General features: G+C 30.0%; 1 long non-coding RNA gene across 1 annotated transcript; it reads left to right on the top strand.

Moving 5' to 3' along the window:
* Positions 1-4,631: 4,631 nt before the first annotated feature.
* LOC133181309 (uncharacterized) lies at positions 4,632-6,152 on the top strand. Its single transcript, XR_009720455.1, has 3 exons — positions 4,632-4,786; positions 5,056-5,138; positions 6,032-6,152. It is a non-coding gene; the product is annotated as an uncharacterized LOC133181309 (long non-coding RNA).
* Positions 6,153-9,296: the final 3,144 nt, after the last annotated feature.

The raw sequence follows: 9,296 nt of genomic DNA, 5'->3' as shown, positions 1-9,296 counted from the left end.
AAAGCCCCTTGAGCTCATTTTCGTAGGTAAAGAATAAATGATTTTTGCGTTTTAGCGCTTAACTTTCGCGTCTATTTTGCGAAACTTTCGCGTTATCAGACGCGGATCCAGGGATTGAAGTTAGAGGGGGCGCAAAAAGTCGGCAGATTTTTTAACCTACGTAAATGAGCTCAATGGGCTTTCGTACATAATCATACCACAGCATGTTTTTTTTTTATGTTACATTGCTTTATTTCCATTACAATTGGCTACATAACATTGAGATTACCGGTATGTCTTATAAATTATGGAAATAAATATTGTTTTGATTTTAACATTTTTTAAACAAAAACTCATTTACCTTTTTTTTTTTTAAATCTCATTTATTAACGTTTTTATTATCGATACCGTTTTCAGACAGCTCACATGAAAGAGGAACAACTCTAAAATTGTAGGAGTTTCCCCTCTCCTTAGCTGAGTTATTCCTCCTGTTTTCCGATAAATTTACTGTACGGAAGCGTATTAGTGCGTCCGTATTACTGTGAATTCTGATGAACACAAGAAACTGAGTGCTGTATAATAGAAAGTATCGAAAGTGAAAAAGAACTTTTCATTGAAATTAATTGAATACAATAGTTCCGAACTTATTTCACTGTAAACAGTTTCAGTTCGCATTTCCTAGAATAAAAAACAAGACGTTGATACCAATTATAATAATTATTCAGTCACTTATATATATAGATTGATAAATTAAAGTTAATGTGGATGAACACGGAATTTCTATTCTATTTATAGAAGCAACAGAACGATGCATACAATAACGGAGGGGGGGGGGGGATTGGTTCCCACCACCCATCTCTTGTTTAAAATAAGTAAGAAAGTATATATACACGTACTTCATTTATATCACAGGAGAGTTGTACATACACCATTGTGCTTTCACTTTTTTTTTTTTTTAAATCGAATTCAATACAAGTCGAAATCATTTATTTTACAGATATGAAACTGAGTGCATACATGTGTATGACTACATACCAGACACATGGACAAAAAATCCTTAGAAAATGAGTTTTATTAAAAACAAAACATACTAGTAGTCAATATTTAATGTACATACATGAATGAACGAATTCTTACTTTAGGGATTAAATAGACTTAATATCTGCAGATGTACATGTAACCGATGTTTCATCAAGCTCGAATAACCTGCGTTGTTGCAAAGAAATCGACATGCATCTACATTAAAATGCACTGTAGAGTTTTGAGTTTGTGATAAAATATAATGTAATATAATGTAAATAACATTTTAAAAGCAACAGGTATTTTCCAGCCAGATTTTTTTTTTGTACCTTCATAACATTGTTTACGTCCCAAGTATAAAAGACGCTGTGAGAAAAGTGACTTGTGGAGAAAAGGGGGAGGGGTGATTTTTCGCTATAAATTCAAAATATATTGCATAAAAAAGTTACGACAAAAAAAATATCCAGATTATTTTGGCAACCAGCTACATGAAGAAAGTATTTTTTTCCAAATTCAAACGATAGGGGGTTTTTTCATTAAAAAAAATATTTAAATTGAAAAGCACGCATTTTTCAAAGGTAAGATGAACAATAGTTTATCGGGTACCTGTAAAGTGCGAAACGAAACGAAATCTACCGAAACGAAACCTACCGAAACGAAACAAAATGAAGCGAACTCAAAACGAAACCTACCGAAACGAAACGAAACAAAACTATCAGAATGTTTTTCAAATCAAGGTATATCATTATATATAATGTGTAATTGCATATGGGCTATTTTTACTTCATATAAAATTTATATAGTTCAAGCACTTGTTAATATAAAATTTAAACACCGATAAATGCTCCTTCTCTAGGGATGTATTTACTTACATATGCATATATATACTGTAAATCAACTGCCAGCTACAAATATGAGCGAGCATACTATATAATTTCAAAATATGCGTAGTATTCTCTAATTTTGTGTCTTGCTCTTATTTTTAGCCCTTAATCACCGAAATACAACAATTTTCTCAAAATTGATATGTTACATGTAAAGGCTTGTTCATTTACGGATCGAAATAAAGTTACTATACTGTTGTATTGCGAATGTCTTTAAACATAACTTGCAAAAGAAAAAAAAAAAAGAAAAACAAAAGAAAAACTGTACACATTGAGTTAAATAAAAAAAAGTGCATTACTGTTATTTATACATATTTGATCAATTATACGAAGCCTAATTATTATTATACTTTTGATTATTGTCGGGTCCAGCTTTTTTTGAGAGGTAGTTCCGAGAAGGACCCCCCCCCCCCCCAAGGCCTATGTTTTCGTTGGTTTATTATATAAAATTAAAAATAAAATTTTACAGGTACCCCAAAACGACCTCGTTGTTAAAAAATATTGCGAACGGGAGTACGTGTATTTGGGAGGAAAAAAGAAAAAGTGGCAACATGCTTATTTTCATTTGCAAAACGTCTGTTTAAGGTAAGAATTCCCAGGCTTTAAAAAAGATATGTTAGTTATTTTTAAAGAGTCGGTATTAATTATACCGGAGGAAGTAAAAGCAAAGTTGCTCGATCTCCATTGGAGTTGATGTTTAAGCAGGAAAAATATTAAAATTTTATGAGAACTTTATCGTTTTGTTACTTATTTTTGGTAAAATGGTTTTGAATAAAAGAAGGGGGTCGATAGCTCTTATTCATTTACATTGAAATTATAATAATTAGTAGCCAAGAATGAGACAGAGAGAGATGTGAAATTATGCAATAGCTCGGTCATCTGAAAGTCTTATCACTGAGCCTTTCTATTGGTATTTTATTGTTCAAATGATTTGATAAAAATTGAGTTCTAATTTCGATAAATGCATGCTTTGAATTTAATTTAAATTTGATGTTGCAACTTTACCGTATTATTTCTGCAAAAATTGCTTATCCTTCGCTTTTAATTTACTGTTTATGAAAGTGCGTGATCTGATATTGTTTGGTGTTGGACACAAGCAGACCAAGAATCGCCATGCAGGTCTTGAAATTTGATTTTGCATATACAAGTATACATACAAATGGATTGTATTAACAAAAACCCGAAAGTGATAACTTGGGTTATATATATATATATATATATATATATATATATATATATATATATATATATATATATATATATATATATATATATATATATAGAGGCTTAGTCTAATGTGTTTGTTTTGCACTAAAATGAGCAATATCTATTTAAAAGTGTTACATACAAATGTGCACGTTTAGAAACGCGCAAAATCTTCTTTTTTTTTTTTTTTTACCTTTCACTGCGTATCAAAAGAGACTCGTTACTTATAAAATATACACTATATAATATATATTAAAATCATAATGGTTATATATATATATATATATATATATATATATATATATATATATATATATATATATATATATATATATATATATATATATATATATATATATATATATATATATATATATATATATAATTCTGCTCGATTTTATTTCATTTTTTGTTTCTATAGTTTTCGTTTGTTTCGGTAGGTTTCGTTTTGATTTCGTTTCGTTTTGTTTTGTTTCGGTAGATTTCGGTAAGTTTCGTTTCGGTAGATTTCGTTTCGTTTCATTTCGTTTCTATTTCGTTTTGCATTTTACAGGTACCCTCGTTTTTCAGTTTAAGTTCTTCAAAATTGTTTTTGTCGATGATTACCTCTACAAAATTACTTTATTAATGTTTTAAATGGTTAAACGAACTAATCAATGAAATTTGACAGCAGAGCTTGTATACCTAACTTTCTTAAAAATCAAGGCTCTTGAAAATTTCTTCTCCTCCTGAACAGTCAAACGGTGGAGGGGTTAACTTTTGGAACTCCTTGTCCAAATACGACTCGAACGATTTTGTCCAAAATATCTATACCATATAGTACATATAGACATGTATAAAATATACACTGTATACATGAATGACGAAAATTAAGACAGGATTTTTTTTGGGGGTGGGGGGGGGGTTGTACATCCTTAAAAGAGCGATTAAATACTAAATAATACTAGGAGGGACAATTTCTTTCTAAGCTGATTGGAGAGCAATTTCATACAAAAATGAAGTAGGAACAAAACGAGCCCCAACTGGCAAGACCCACTTCAGCTGTCAGTTCAGCATGTCCCATCTTGGAAACGCATGCAGGCCTGTAGCAACGATTTCAAAAGTTGGTGGGGCAACTTTCCCAGAAATCTGACCTTATCTAAATGTAGGGGGGGGGGCATTTCCCAAAATTATCTGACACGCAAATTAAAAAACAAACAAAAAGTTAAAAAAGAAAACATCCTAACCCTAACCTTAACCCTAAAGTGGGGGACCTACCAGCATCTACATCTAAAGGAAAATTTACTATAGCAAAAAAACTATACTTAGAAAAAAAAATTGGGGGGAACCTCCATCCCTCCCCCGCGTTCTACGGGCCTGAAATTACCAAGAATATATATTCATTACATCGTGGAGAGCTACCACTCTCTACCATCGGCTCATACGTGTCTGAGAGAGTAACACGAACGACAACTCTGCATGGGAGATTGGAGAGCTACATGTATGTCGATCGAAATAGTCTAGGGACGATGGCATTATGCGTTAATTTACTTCCGGTAAATCTGGACAAGGACGAGTCTGACGACTGCGATCCGGATCCAAAGCCAAGATGTGGTGGTCGATTGTTCCATCCACTGCCCTAACTATAGGCTTTCTCTTTATCCCTGCAACAGTAGTTGATAAAATATTTCGAGTGATTCGTTATAACGATAAGGCACGTAAACACGTTAGATTTATTATGTATGAAAATAGAGGAAATTCGGTTTGCATAAATTAAACATAGCAACTGCAGCCTTTGGTTTAAAAAAGAAATGACTAACTGTTTAAGCAATCGTAATAATTCAAATTTTGAAAACCATTTGCCATTTTTATTTGAGCCCAAAGTAGGTGATTAAAATGCTATACATTCATGTAAGTCTGTACATGTTTTACTTCATGCTTCATAATCTAATAATCATTTGCTATCTCTTCTGAATTCTTCAGACAGTACAAAGAGATACATTTGTAACAGAAGACTACACCATGAGTCACAGAGATTACTACATTATGGGAAGCAGATATGTCCGTAGGGTATGTATTACATGCAAAGTTCAACTATTTTCAAGTTGCCATTTCTTCATTCATGACTAACTGCTAAATCATACAATTTGAAAAAATAAGTAGATGACTAGAATACACCAGATTGTATCAAAAGTATTTCTGCATTTTGATGTCGAATACACAATCTTGGAGAAGAAAACAAAAAAGTATAAAAATTGCATTTATGTTTATAAAATGCACAAATTGCACAAACAATTAATAAATAAACAAAATTAATGAGTATTTGAATACTATGCACAAATGAATATTCCTTAACATTCATGGGGTTTTATAATCTTTGTACATGTATGGACTGATTGAAAATGCATCAGCCTTGAAAGTGCTGAATATTCCAACTCTTTAAAGCACCAAATTCTACATTAAAAAATTATGTTAAATACATCAGACAAAATTTTAAAAAGTCTATGTGTATTTTATCGCTGAAGTCAAGGAAGATTTAATAATTTGCATTATGAGCTTCATTGCACCAGACATATAGAATTTGAGGTGTTTAGGCATAGTCCAAAGAGCTTAATAAAAATCCAGTTGTTCAACATGTCACTAATTCTCAGAATTCTTGTCAACTGCTGACTCCAGTGTATATTAAATTTCCGCCATTTCATGTGTATCTTGTATATTGTCTAACAGTCTTTGTAATATTGTACATAGAACCTCATGTACCATTAAGAGGTCTGAGAGAATAAATTGGCTGATGATGTATGACATAATGACTGCATAAATTATCTCTGAAGACAAGTGTTTGTAAAATTTCAAATTAATACCATTCAACTTACCATGGTAGTACAATGATTTGATAACATATCCTCAGGAATATCCTTGTTATTTAAAATATTTTGTGTAATTGCGTACATTTTGTTTTACAGGGCATGGAATTTATTCCAGAGGTTGAATAAAGAGAACATCATTGGATATAACTATGTCTTATTTAGAAATGTTGTTTTGATATAATTAACTATTCTGTAATAAACAATTTTCTGAATTAAATTTCAATACTATTTTGTTTATTCAAGTGTGTGGGTTATGAAGTTGAAGTAGTGGTGAACATGAAAACTAGTCTGCTAATGATAAGGTCAACAAATTGAGTGTCGTTTTGAGTTGCATTGATGACCAGATGGAGTACTTGATGAACACTATCCAATAATTTTAAAAGACCATATTACCCCTAGCTTGAATTTTTTACTTTAATTCTTGGGAGAGTCTGTAAATGTTAATACAAGCATTACTTTTTCTTTACAGCATTAAAATAAGATAGGATTATATAAACCAAATACTAGTAATCTCAGATGGGTGAATTAAAAAAAAAAGACCAAACGGATATTTATCAACCCACACTAAAAATACAGGCAATGAAAATAGATTTCTATGTCTCAGCATATGTCTTTAGATAGTGTCTAAATACCTGCCAAATATCTCGTTGATATCTCAAATAACAAAAAAGTTATGCCCAAAAATGATGCTAAAATTGTCAGGAGTGCAACACCTTTTAGTGACATTTTGAAATTTCAATATTTTTTGGAGATCTGTGAAATAAACAATAATGCTTTATGTTGAAAATAAAGACTTTCCTGATAATATTCAAAGTATTGAGCTTTAAATGTGGCTGATGTTTAAAAAAATGTTATACCATGTGTCAGGAGTGCAACAGAAAAAATGTAGTATTGCCAAAAAACATCATTTGTAAAATTCTGAAAGAAAATTAAGACAAAAAAGAATTTTTGAAGTATAAAACAGTAACTGATATACATTTTAAAACTTAAAAATGTTATATAAATCACAAGCAGCATTAATGAGAGTCAAGTATATGTGCATACCCAATAATGTCAGAAGTGCAACATTTGATGTTTTGCTCCCAAGCATAAAAAAACTAGAATTATTATATGATTTTCTGATTTTTATTTTGGAAAATAAAGACACAAAGAACATTTTTACCAAATAGATTTATCAATTACAGGATCTCTCTGTGCTTCAGATCTATATTTCTATGGTCAGGAGTGCAACACATTTTTTTAAAGATTCAAGTTGTGTGACGAAAACAACTTCTATTCATGCTTAGAAGTATTCATTAATTAAAAATGATCTTTTTGTATAATTTAATACTAAATTATTGACAGTTTTATTATTAAATACTTCCTTTTTCAATTTTATCAATTCAGATGTGTTTTTATCTTTTTTGTGATTTTTTTTAATGAATGTTAAAAATAAACACGCTAAAAAATTGTCATAAAATTCAAGTAATTCCTCCTCAACTTCACTGAAACAACAGAACAAGTTCTTATGTAATTTTCACTTCACAATTCTATTTTAAAGGCCCCAATGCTTTTGGTCAGGAGTGCAACAAATATGTTAGAATTACAAATCATCCAATAAGAATTTAAAAATAAAGAAAATATGATGAGTAGAATTTTTCTGGTGGGTAACTGTGATTGTCCTCTAAAGGAAAATATGCTATTTAAATATATTTTATCTTCTAAATATACATTTAAGCTAGTTTTTTTTTTTTTTTTTTTTTTTTTTTTTTTTTTTTTTGCATAAATAGGGAATAATTCCAGAAAATAATGCGAATTTTAAATACTTTTCATCTGTTTTAATTATGAAGTATTGGACTATAAATATTGCACAATTTCATTACCACTTGATGTTTCCAACACTTTATGAATTTTTGTGTTCTGTGGTTTTAATTTAAAATTTTACTGCAGTCAGGAGTGCAACAAAACTGCTTTATAATTACCAATGCTTTTTTACTATCTTTACTAAAAAATAAGTTGAAAAGAAATGTTTGATACTATTTCATGTTCAAAATACTATATCTATCAACAAATTACGGAAATTTGACAGTCAATTCGATCAGGGAATAGTTTTCATTTCACATATATTTCTAAATACAATTTATATATTTTATACTTTGCAAATAATCATGTTTTAAGGTTCTCAAAAAATGAAAAACCTGCCGTAAACGATGAAAAATATCAAAACGACAAATTGATTTACAAAGTGGGAATGGATAATTGTGTGTTATAATTTTTAAAACAATGTTAAATAAAATACATATCAGATGTCAGGAGTGCAACACAATAATGTAACATACGGTCACTTCAAAATCTAGTATTTTTTGTAAGAGAACTCGTATATAAAAATTCTTCTTTTGGCTTAGATTTAAAGAATTGACTTAAACGGACAAAAAAGTAAATTTTGGGGCATTTTATATCTTCATATTTTTTTCATATTAAAACTTTTTAAACAAGAATTGAAAAAACAATGTAAAATAACAATCAAAAAGCCAATTTTTGTCACATATACAAGAGAAGATACTCAATCAAGGTCTAGATTTAATCATTTATACCCCTTTTACCATTTTGAAGCATAAAAAACTATTATTTCTAGTGATTATGTATTTTAGAAAGTCTTTTAAGGTGTAATGATATTTTCTTTTTTCAAAAGAAATTTTACTAATAAAAATTCTGAAACTTTTTAATCCAATTGTCTGTTCTATTGCCACTTCAGGATTTTAAACTAGAATGCATGTGCAACATGATGATATAAATGAAAAATATGTTATAAGTAGTTGAATTTTTCCAAAAAATTTCAGTTTGGTGGTCATTTTTTTTTTTAATTCACCCAGATAAGAAATTTAGTTAAGTTGGCAATATTGCAATAATGAGTGTTGTTTAATCTTGCTTTCAATCCTTAAAATCTAGCCTACTGCAGAAAATGCTCATTGAAATGTATTCATATTGAATTGTCTAGGAAATGGAAGAAAACTCCGCTGCATTGATTAGGACATACATGCTATGGTGCATGCTTTAAATTGAGAGGAAGGTTTGCGAAGCTTTGGATGCAAACAAACCGTATGAGATGTAAAAGCTTCCTAGTTCTGTATAAACTACTTATAGCTCATGGTTGTGATATAAGCAATCTTTAATATCCACCTTTTGATAATTTTCTGGTTCTGACTCCCGACGACTAAAAGCAGTGTAACATTATAATTGCATATTCGAATTAAGTATTTTGCACTCGTTAAGGATCTCTGTGAGATTATTGGTAGTTGGGCTATCTTTTTGAACTCTTTGGACGTATTTTTAAAAGACTTTACGTCCTGACTGAATGTTTTAGGTACAGTCAAAACTTTGA

This window comes from Saccostrea echinata, unplaced genomic scaffold (genome assembly GCF_033153115.1).
Source record: "Saccostrea echinata isolate AGI-Se365-2 ecotype Australia unplaced genomic scaffold, CSIRO_AGI_Sech_v1 ptg000008l, whole genome shotgun sequence".
NCBI classification, from domain to species: domain Eukaryota; kingdom Metazoa; phylum Mollusca; class Bivalvia; order Ostreida; family Ostreidae; genus Saccostrea; species Saccostrea echinata.
Note: the sequence above shows the minus strand (reverse complement) of the source record. Positions and strands in the feature narration are given on the sequence as shown.